Source organism: Lissotriton helveticus, chromosome 7, assembly GCF_964261635.1.
Source record: "Lissotriton helveticus chromosome 7, aLisHel1.1, whole genome shotgun sequence".
Taxonomy (NCBI): Eukaryota; Metazoa; Chordata; class Amphibia; order Caudata; family Salamandridae; genus Lissotriton; species Lissotriton helveticus.
The window spans coordinates 1,761,357,879-1,761,369,828 of NC_136068.1; positions in this window are offsets into that span (position 1 = coordinate 1,761,357,879).

An 11,950-nucleotide genomic window follows, 5' to 3' on the forward strand; every position below is an offset into this window, starting at 1 on the left:
CCGTCTTCTCCTCCGAAAGTGATGGAAGACTCTGAAAAAGATCCTTTGATTTCTCATTTACTGAGATTGCCTCCTCCTTATGTGCAGGGTGCTACTGCGCCTCTATTACCCCCGGTTGTTCCACCCTTTGTTGTTCAACCTCCTGCTGTTGTTCAGCCACCCGGTGCTCCACAGATGGTTTTGCCTCCTCCTGCGCAACCCATTCTAGGGTCGCCAGCCTTGCTATCAGATTTGCCACAAGCTCCTTTGCCTTCTGCATCTTCGATTTCTACTGTTCTTGTTCCTACACCTTCCTTGCCTCAGAATACTTATTCTCCTGTTCTTATGTCTGCTTCTTCTCCTTCTGTTCGAAAACGAATGACAGAAACTGTTTCTAATTTATTGTCACCATTGTTTGGGTCACTTAATATGACCCCTGTTTCGGACGTAAGCAGAGTCATAGTCAGCTTCCTAGTTCTGAAGAACGGACAGTGTTGGATTTGTTGGCTCGTAGGTGGATTTTAAATGCTCCGAGGTATAATTTGCCAGCAGTTATGGATGTTTTCTTTCAGTGGGAGCCGCCTAAGCAAAGGTATGTTTTTGATGTAATGTGTACTTTTTTGCGTCAGGAATGGAAGATAATGAGTTGGGTCCGATTCCGCAGGATGTGCTCGATGTTCAGTCAGATTTTGCCGAAGGGATGATAGTGGAATCGGATGTTACAGATGCCGTAGAGACAATACTTGCTTTCAGATCTAGGCTTTCACCTCAGACATTGTATGAACCTGATTCCTCTGTTAGGAGAAAAGTGAAACAGTACCCTATGAGAGAAGTTCCTCCGGTATGGAAAGAAGCAGTTCAGGCTAATGTAAATTTGGGTATTCAGGCCGCTCCGGCTCATTTTCAGCGAGTATGGGTACATGTCCCTTGGAAGAGAGCAGAGGTCTTGGCTCTTAAGCAGACCTTACCTGACCCTCGTAAGAATCCTGCTGGTTATTACAAGGAGTTGTCCCAGACAGTTGAAGCGTGTATTATGAATTTAGCTGACATCGATATGTTGATGGGTAATGTAGTTCCTCAACCCTTGTGGGTGAAGATTCGTCATGAGAATCATGCTGCTGAATTAGGTGATACCTGGGCGAATATTGTTGCTGCAGATGATAGACAGGAGGGAGGTGCTAAACCTGAACCTCTAGTTTCAGAATTACCAGGTAGAATTATTAATCTGATGAAAACGATGATGCCCGCTTTACGAGTGAATTGGGATAAGTTAGCAGCATGTAAGCAGAAGAAAGACGAGAGTGTATCTGATTTCTTCACTAGGTTTGAAGAGACGTTTATTGATCATAGTGGTCAGGATATGAGTACGGAGGGTGGTCAAAGGTTGTTTGTGGATACATTTGTCTTTAATTTGCTTCCTGAACTTTCTAATAAGTTAAAAGACTCTGAGAGTTCATGGGCTGTCTCTTCATCGGACACTGTGGTGACAGAATCCTCGCACTCGTATTTGTATAGTGGAAGTTCAAATCTTGTATTAAATGTATGTTGGTGCTGAATGAGATCTCCCTTCTGGGTCATGGGAGTCAAGAGAACAACTAATGGTAGCGCTATTCCAGCAGGGAACGGCGTCCTCATAGTGCTTTATGAGGACGCCGTTCCCTGCTGGAATAGAGCTACCATTAGCTGTCTCTTCATCGGCCCAGATATTGGCTACTGCACAATATTACGAGAATAGGGATAAAGATGAGAAGGATAAAGTGGAGAAGAAAACTAAAAAGTTAAAGACGAAAGTTCTTTTGCCGCAAGCTTATCCGCCTCGTCAGAATCAGCCTCAGTTTCAGCAACCTCCACAATTTCAGAGATTGTTACAGAAGCCCGAGCCTTATGTTCAGCGATTCTTTCCTGGCCCTAATCAGTGTGCTTATTGCAGAGAGGAAGGTCATTACAAGAATAGTTGCCCGGCTTTGTTACAGCGTGCAAATTGTGTATCAGGTCAGAGAGGTCGTGGTAGTTTTCAGCAAGCTCCTAGGGGTAGGGGACGTGGTGTGTTTCCCCAGAATGAGCGTTCCTCTTCCCTACAGTATTCTGCGAATTATTTTGACAGACAGAATGTTCAGAGTGGTCAGTCTGCCCAGTATTATGTTGAGGATTACTATGTCGAAGGTGAGAGTAGGATTTTCAGGCGCCCCAGTTCGTAATCCGGTTTCTAGTCCTTTGTCCCTTTCGATTGGCCCTTGTGAATTGGAAGCTCCACTTATTTTAACGACTGGTTGTGGTGAGAATCTGTTGGGTTTGGACTTGCTGAAAAGATTGTATGCAACATTACATTGTTATCCTTCAGGAGTACAACTTACCCTTGGTAAGAAAGTGATTTCTCCAATGTATTTGTCTAAGGATTGTTTGCCACTGGAATTACGTTCGCTTCCTGATACACTTTGGGCTACAGGTCCAAATGATGTTGGTCTTTTGCAGATTCCACCTTATGTTGTCACACTTAAATCGAATCCTAGGCTACCTCGTATTCCCCAATACAAGATCTCGAGTGATGGTGAGAGAGCTCTTTTAGCGATTGTTTATGATCTGGTTGAGAAGGGTGTAGTTGAGGAAACGAGAGGTAATGTTTGTAACAGTCCTGTTTTGCCTATCCTTAAACGTACTGATGCTTCTCAGCCACCTGTGTACCGGTTTGTGATTGACCTTCGAGAGGTAAACAAGATAGTCGTGCCACAGTTTCCTGTGGTACCTGATATCACTGCTTTGTTGACTTTGATTCCTGCTTCGGCAGCTTGGTTTTCCGTCATCGATTTGAAGAATGCTTTCTTCAGTATTCCTATTGCTGAGAAGAGTAGGGATATTTTTGGCTTCTCATTAGGAGGCCGAAGCTTCCGGTTTAAGAGAGCTCCCCAAGGTTATTGTGAAAGTCCCTCCATCTATAGTCAGGCGTTGAAAACTCAGTTTGACGGTTTTGTGTTACCTGTTGGTGCTGCTCTTATTCAGTACGCCGATGATTTGTTGATTACTGCTGATGATGAAAAGATTTGTAAAGAGGCTACTCTTTCTTTGTTGCGGTATTTGTCTGACCTTCATCATAAAGTGTCACCTTCCAAGTTGCAATATTGTCGCCAAGAAGTGACCTACTTAGGTCATCTCTTGTCGAAGGAGGGAAGGAGATTGACCCCAGAACGAATTCAAGCAATTGTGCAAATGAATGTACCATCCACACAGAGAGAAGTGCGTGCCTTTTTAGGTATTACATCGTATTGTAGACAGTGGATCCCCAATTTTTCACTGTTGGCGAACCCTCTGTTAGCATTGACTCTGAAAGATACTCCGCATCCTCTTCCTTGGTCTGACGAATGTCAGGAAAGTTTTTCTGAACTACGTGATGCATTGTGTTCGGCTCCTGTGTTGGGTACTCCAGACTATAGTAAGCCTTTCACGTTGTACTTGCACGAGAGAGAAGGTTGTGCGTTGTCAGTGTTGACACAGACGTTTGGGGACAAGCAACGTCCATGCGCGTATTTCTCCTCTACGTTAGACCCAGTTGCTAAGGTGTTGTCGAGTTGTCTGAGAGCTACAGCTGCAGCGGCTGTTTCTATCCGACAGTCTGCTGGTTTGGTATTGGACAATACGTTGATTGTAATGGTCCCACATGCAGTGGATACCTTATTAAACAGGACTAAGACACAGCACCTTACTAGTGCACGTCTGTTAGGTTACGAGTTGACATTGTTGGCTAGTCATGTGCACATTAAAAGATGTAATGTGCTGAATCCAGCTACGTTGTTACCGATCTCTACAGAGACGGATCCTCAAGAACAGCATGATTGTTTTCTTCGTACAGAGGAAGAAACGAAAGCTAGAGTTGACCTAAGGGATACTCCCCTTACGAATGTTGATGGTACCCTATGGGTAGATGGTTCGTGTTTTAAGCTTCCGAATGGTGAAACGACTGCAGCGTATGCCATTACAACTTTACATACAGTTGTTGAGACAGCACGCATACCACAGAATTCTGCGCAAGCAGCAGAATTGATTGCATTGACTAGAGCGTGCGTTTTGTCAGAAGGAAAGCGAGTGAATGTTTACACAGACAGCCAGTACGCGTTTGGAGTTGCCCATAGTTTTGGGCGTTTGTGGAAAGAGCGTGGGTTCCTTACTTCGTACGGAACCAAAATACAGCATGGGCAGTTGGTGAATGAACTTTTGGAATCTCTCACTCTCCCGAAGCAGATTGCAATTGTGAAGTGTAGTGCGCATAAGAAAGTTGTGGACGATGTTGGTCGAGGGAATGCGGATGAAGTTGCGAAGGAAACGGCGAAAGACATGATGAGCCGTATGTATGTTGCAGGCCCAGCTAATTGGGTTATGGCTGGTGGAATGTGTGAAGACACAATAGAAAGTGTGAAAATGATTCAGGCTGAAGCGACTGAGAAAGAAGTGAGTGTTTGGAGAGAAACTACGGGTATGTTGGATTCGACAGGTTGTTGGGTTGAGTTGTCAGAACACCAGCGATGGCTGTTGCCAGATGCGTATGTGCTCCCAGTGGTTACAATGGCTCATGGAATGGCTCACATTAGTTCGAAGGGAATATGCAAGTTGTTGGCTCCAGTTTGGCAGAATGCTGGAATTCCGAAATGTGCAGAGAATGTGGTGAAACATTGTATGATTTGTCTGAAGTATAATCCTGGTAAGGGAACTCCAACTCCAGCTGGTCATTTTGCTCCTCCGACGTATCCGTTTGAGGTGATACAGCTAGATTATATACATATGGAGAGATGCAACAATTTGAAGTATGTCCTTGTGGTTGTTTGTGCCTTTTCCAGGTGGATAGAGGCCTACCCCCTAAAGGATAATACTGCCTTGTCTACAGCAAGGTTTTGCTGAGAGAGTACTTCCCTAGGTATGGTTTGCCGAGAATTGTATGTTCGGACAATGGGAGTGAATTTGTGGGTCAAATCATGAAGAAAGTGTGTGCTGGATTGGGAATAAATCAGAAGTTCCATGCAGCGAATCACCCCCAGTCTGCTGGACTTGTTGAATGTTACAATGGTACCTTGAAGCTGAAATTAGCTAAGGTACAAGCGAGCACTGGTCTTACATGGCCGGATGCCTTGCCGCCGGCTCTTTTGTCAACAAGGATGACTGTGCATTCTCGAGTGGGACTTAGTCCGTATGAAATCGTGTTTGGTCGTCCTGCGAATGTTTGGGGTGTGCCTCGTCCTAAAGAATACAGCAGTATTGAGTACCCTATGTTGGTGGATTACTTACATGACTTGACTGCTAAATTACGTGTTCTCCACCAACAGGTCTATGACAGTTTGCCGACAGCTACTACAGATCCAGGGCATACGATTCAACCTGGTCAATACGTCCTCATCAAGAACTTCCAGCATACCAAGAATTGGGAACCGAGATGGACTGGTCCCTACGTAGTTCTTCTGGTCACTAGAACTGCTGTTAGAGTAGCTGGCAAGAAAAACTGGGTGCATGCCACCCATACGAAAAAAGTCCCTTTGCCTTTACCGTATGATCAGTGGGTGAGGGATGGTATAGCTGATACAGATTGCGAGCGAGTCCCCACATTCGTGCTTTTTAGTGATGCTCATTTGACATGGACACGGTCAGAACGCGAGGATGACAATGTGCTGCAAGAAGCTGTTCCTCCACGTTTGAGATTGGACACTACCAAACCTGAACTTTTGTTTACGGACCAAACTGTGCCGACTAAATCACGTTACAACCTCCGATCTCGGAATAAATAAAGGGACTTTGAACATTATTTTTTTTTTCCCACACTGAGACCAAAAAGAGACAATTTCTTCAAGTATTTTGCATTTGACTTTTGTTTTTCTTTTTCTCTTGCTTTTTCTGAAATTGTATTATGGTTTTCTGTTAAATTTTTGATTGGTTACCATTTGCCAGTTGCAGGGTCACGTAGGAGTACCAACGGTTCCGTTTGTGACCTGAGTAGTGGCAGTAGGTCTGCAGGACTTGCAGTGTCCCTATGACCTGCTAATAATCACAGCTGAAGTACTCTGTCAAGATTGCGTGAGCGACATTAGAAAATGGAGATTGTATTGAGGAATGACGATAAAAAGCAAGAGATGAAAAACCGATACTATAGAATGTTGTTCTCTAAGTGTGGTATAGATTTATCTATTTTAATACTTTTATGTATTCTATTAGCTATTATATTCTGGTTTGTTTCTTCTACACAATTGACGTCAGCACCAACTTCTCAACCTACTCTTTCTTTTTCTACTGTTTCTCCACATGAGTTTCATACGTTACCTGAACAAGAACAGACACGAAGATCAGAATTTGTGAACAATTTGTTTATACAGATGTTGCATCAGCATCAGCTAGTCATAAATACCACGAATTGTTGGGTGTGTGGTCTTATGCCACATACTACAGATAAGGGAATGCCATATTTGGTTTTGCCTTTTTCGCCTAATGGGTCAGTTTGGGCACTCCAATCAATGTTTATCTATGCGAATGAAGCCTCTCCTGTACGTTCCATCAAAGACAATGCCAGTAATAATGCCTTGATACGGGGAATAGTTGATATGATTAGAGATATAGATGCGTATAACGCTTTCCCTAGAGATGAGGTACGAGCATATGTCGGTTGGAATAAGACGACATATAGTGCTAGCTTGACGGAGAAAGAAAGGCAGCGAAGATCTCCTCCTATTTGGATTGTACCCCACCGAGGTCATCTTTGTTTGCAAGGTAATGGTCAGAATCCGAGAGCTCAGCTTGGTAAGAGTGTGTGTGTTCACACATACGTTTATACGTCCCAGAAATCTCCTCCGTTCGTGCCAGCTAAAGGCACGTATTTTGTTTGTCACGATAGAGCATACACATAGTTGCCATCTGATTTTTCTGGCACATGTAATGTGGCATTTTTGCTTCCCCCTACATACACTGCTGTTTTCGATTACCATAAGACAAGATATGGTAGAGGTGTAATCGATGCGAAAGATACTGTCGCACAAGAAGCTGGAGACTTCTTTAAGGGTTTCCTACCCTTTTGGGGTCCTATGGCTAATAGTAGGAATATTCGTCAGCTTACGAGAGTGGTTGAGGCCACTATAATTGAGACTGCAGGTGCCCTTAGCAATATTACAGCTGAGCTTCCAGCGGATCGCCTTATGACATTACAGAACCGTTTTGTTTTAGATATTATACTTGCATATAGAGGTGGGGTATGCAAATTGATTAGATCTAGTTGCTGCGTTTTCATACCAGATAATGCCCCGACAGTGTACCAAGCCATCTCTAGACTACATAAGATCTCTGAGTCTATTCATGTGGACGAAGGAGACTGGTCGTTGATGAGATGGTTATGGGAGTCGTTGTCCAAATGGGGATGGAAGATTCCGACGTTTCTTGGTATGGCGTTAGCTATCATTTTCTCGTGTTGTTTATGCATCCAGTGTGGTCCCGCCATTTGTAGTCTTTGTGCTACGATCTGTGTGAGAAGACCAGTCCCAAGAGAAGTGAAGGTTAATAAGAAGATGTTACAGCAACACCTTGATGACCTGATGAGAATAGATATAGACCTAGATTCAGATTGACATGAGTTTAGGTTATTGCCTACGTAATGGCAAAAGGAGGGTCTGTGGTTCTGTGGTAAATAAATAAATAATACCTCTCTTTTTGACTAGACATATATCATAACAGATAGCTCAATAAATAAGAGTCAAGATTCGAGGTAGTAGGAGTTTTGCAGGTTTAATACAGCATAAGGACAGGAACAGGACAACCTGCATAGGAATAGGATGGCAGGGCCCAGCAGCTGCTGGGGCTGGATCTAGGATGAGCGCGCTGACTTTTAATAACAATACATGAGCATATATACATAACGCAAACACATAGCATTACATTGCAGTAGGCGTAGCAGTGGGTGGAGCAGAAGGCGTGACACGTAGCAGTCGCGAAAGATAAGGGTAAAAAGAGGTGTAACAGGGCGTATACATAGACATGTGATGCAAACGTAACAGAATATGTCATGAATGGGGCGGAAACCATGGAGGGGGCTACCTAAGGAGCCGGGACCTCTAACCTGATGGTGCGCGCAAACTAGCAATGACGTATCACTAGGAGAAGCTGGGGGCTATGAACTCTGTGCTAGGAGCAGAGACTGAAGTCTGGAGAGTCAGGGCGACATGTACCTAAACAGTATCTAGTATCTGATGTTTAGAGAACATGTTGATATAAACTAGAAGTTAGGAGGGGAAAGGCTAACTTGATTCTAAGACTGGACCATGCATTATTCTACATGTAGTGCGTGATGAAGAATATTAAATGACCATTAAATGCAGTATTTCTCTAACATGGAGCCCTGAAGGCTAGACAATGACGGAAACTATTGATGCGATTCAGTAGCTTAGGAATGCAGAGATGGAGGGCTGAACTGATAACTGGAATCATAACATACTTTTGGCAGACTCAGAGGCAGAGCCAGGCTGGACCGGGCACTGCGAGGCAGGAAGTAAGTGAAGGGTCGAGGATACAGGTGGGGGCTGTATCGCTCCTCAGCGAGGCTTTAGGAGACAGGAGCTGAATCTGGTGTCCAGGCCCTTTTGAGGCCTAGAAACGGGGACTTTATAATAGAATAACGTGCACACTGAGAAACGTGGCAACGTAGCTTTACATAGGCCTGATATTCGTAGTATTCACGAGAACTGGAAACTGGCATACTAGAGGTGGACACAACTGTAATTGCGTCATTAATCGGACATGGGGAATACATATGCATATTTAATCATGCACACATAACATATGATGGATGACACGTAGGGACACAGAACATGGCAAAATTCACTTTTCCACATTCCCTCCTTGTCACTACGTTTCCATCAGGAAACATCAATTTTCATGATACCATCTATCATTTCATACAGCATCATTTGCTCGTCTCGAATTATCCTGGAACGGGATTTAGAACGGGGCTTGGGACTAGGAATACAAGAGGTAGCACAAATGCCGCAAATCGCAGGGCCACATTGTATACAGAGGCAGCAGCTGAATATGATCGCTACTGCAATACCTAGGAAGGACAATATTTTCCATCCCCATGCGGAAATTATATTCCAGAACCAACCGGACCATGTCCAGGTGCCTGGATCTTGGTGTATCAGATGGGCAATTTTATGGAGTCTGGTTATAGCTGAATAAACAGACGGCGCGTTATTTGGAATGAAAATGCAGCAACTAGATCCGATGACTCTACAGGCCCCGCCCCTATCGGCCAGTATGACGTCAAGGACGAGACGATTCTGTAAAACGACAAATCTCATAGCAGATTGCTCTTCGGTTAAGTTACCTAGAGCAGAGGCAGTCTCATTTACTACAGCTTCGAGGGTTCTGGTTAACCTACGGATTAGCTTACTATTCTGGATAGGTCCTATAAAGAAAAAGAAACCTCTGTTGAAATCTGTATACTGTTCTAGAGCAGTTTCAGTATAATCGACAATTGGGGACTCCCTTCTGTGTCTAATGTGTACTAGATGTGTATTTCTATGATAATCAGGTGGGGCTAGAAAAACTGGTGGCAGTAGGAAGGCAATGTAACAGGTTCCCTCCCAATCGAGGGGCAGACGAACATATGCAGTTTGACCACAAATAAAATAAGAGTGACGTGAAGCTTTAAAGATAGATTTCCCACTGTCACTATACTTGACAATAGTAGTACATTCACTGTGTCCTACATGTACGGAACCATTATTTCGGACACATAATTCGCCTTTGACTGGTAGTACTGAAATAGCAGGTAAGTCTGGAGTAGTATCAGACTGAACATTCAGGACCATAAAATTCGAAGAATAATTACCTAAATTATACACTTCATTTTCTAGATCTAACCCGATTCTGTGGGGGAGACCTTGCTTGTCTGGGAAACATGTACTGTTAAGAAAAGACATATCTGTTGAGGATGACGTTAACGTGGACCATGCTCCACACGAACCATTATGTGAAAATGGATAAGGAAAAAGTGGCAGAACTCCCTTCGGTGTCTGGAAAGGGGGGAGTCGACCACACACCCAACAATTAGTGGCATTGCTGGTCTGGTGTGAGTAATGTAACATGCGGATAAATGAGTTATTTCGCATAGCGAGGCGGTAAGAGAGTTCATGAGGAGGCAGATCACTAAACGTGTGCTCTATTGTAGCATTAGCAGACTTATTTACATGAAGGACTGGGAAATACAGGTAAAATGCATAACTGGTGCAGGAAATCATAAGGCTGAGAAACAATATGAAACATAGAAAAATGATACATCGGATTGAGTTTTGACTAACTCTCTCTCTATGGGGGTCTATTTTATACATGTCAGAAACAGTCTAACCGTTTCACCTAGGGGAGGACTTAGACAATCAAACTGACTGACTTATTTTACTAGACCGAAGTTTTAGCTTGTACTCCTGTTGCGGAGTTTTCTCTAACAGGGGAGGGGTTGTAGCAATGTCATTTGCGGGACAGTCCTTGAGAACAATATTTTGGCAATCCTTCAAATCCTGGGAAATGTTCTTTAAGACGGGTTTCAGTCCATTAAAAAGTTTAATATGAGAAAGGTGCACCCAGCCTTTGCGTCCTTCCAACTTCACGGCTGTACGGGTGGTGAGGAGGACCTGTTGGGGCTCTTTCCAACGAGGCTCCAGCGGACTTGATCTGTCAAAGTTGCGGACCATCACCATGGATCCTGGAACGATTTCGTGCGGTGCCACCTCGGTATTGTCTGGAAATGCGGCAGCAACCTGTGAACGACATGAGTTGAGGGCAGACATCAAGGAAGCTAGGTAATCTGTCAGCATATTACTTGAAACATCGATAATACTTCGGGGTCTAGGAGTACCCCACATGTTAGGGGGGCGGCCGAATACGACCTCGTACGGGGACAGACCTGATCTGGAATGTGCGACCATGCGCATATAAAATAAAGCGACTGGCAGAGCTACTAGCCAGTCCACACCTTTTTCTTTACACACTTTTGCAATACGGATTTTTAGAGTCTGATTATGTCTCTCTACGAGACCGGCTGCTTCAGGATGGCGTACACAATGGAACTTCCACTGGTACCCTAGCAAAAGGGAAACATGCTTCATGAGTTCAGATGAGAATGGCTGGCCGTTGTCAGAATATACGACTCTAGGGAGTCCATAACGAGGGAAAAACTCACGAACCAACTGCTTGGCAGTGGTCGCGGCTGTGTAATCTGGGACTGGATATGCCTCCGTCCACCTGGACAAAGCGCATACAACTACAAGGACATACTTGAAACCTCGACATCGCTCCATCTGAATATAATCCATCTGGAGGACTTCAAAAGGGTGGTCAGGAGGCTGGAATCCACCTTGTTCCACCGGGACACTTTTACCTGGATTAAACTGGTAACATATCATACAGGTACGGACTTTCTGCTTGGCTGCAGCTCGTAAGTGCTTGTTGAACCAAATGTTCTGGATACTGTCTAACATAGCTTTTTCTCCTAAATGTGCTGGACTATGTGCGGTATTAATAATGACTTGAACCATAGAGTCGGGGAGAAACCATGTGGCTCTACCCTTTGTTAACCATCCTTGATCTGTCTGGACCCCTCCTTGTTCGGACCATTTCTTGATTTCTTCAGGAGTAGCATGTAACTGTATATCTATGACATCTTGTGTAGGGTCCTTAACTGTCATACATGTAGTCGGATCTGGAGTATGTGTCTGTGTCGGATTAACTTGAATGTCTGGAGTCTGTGCTGTAAGCTTGGCTGTGCGATCTGCTAGATCATTACCTTGGGAAATAATGTCAGTAACTTTCGTATGTGCTTTGCACTTCATGATAGCAATAGATGTCGGCAAATGTATGGCATCTAACAGAGCTTGAATAAGGAGACCATGCTGAATCTTGGTTCCATGAGAAGTCATGAAACCTCTCTCCTGCCAGAGCACTCCGAAGTCGTGTACAACTC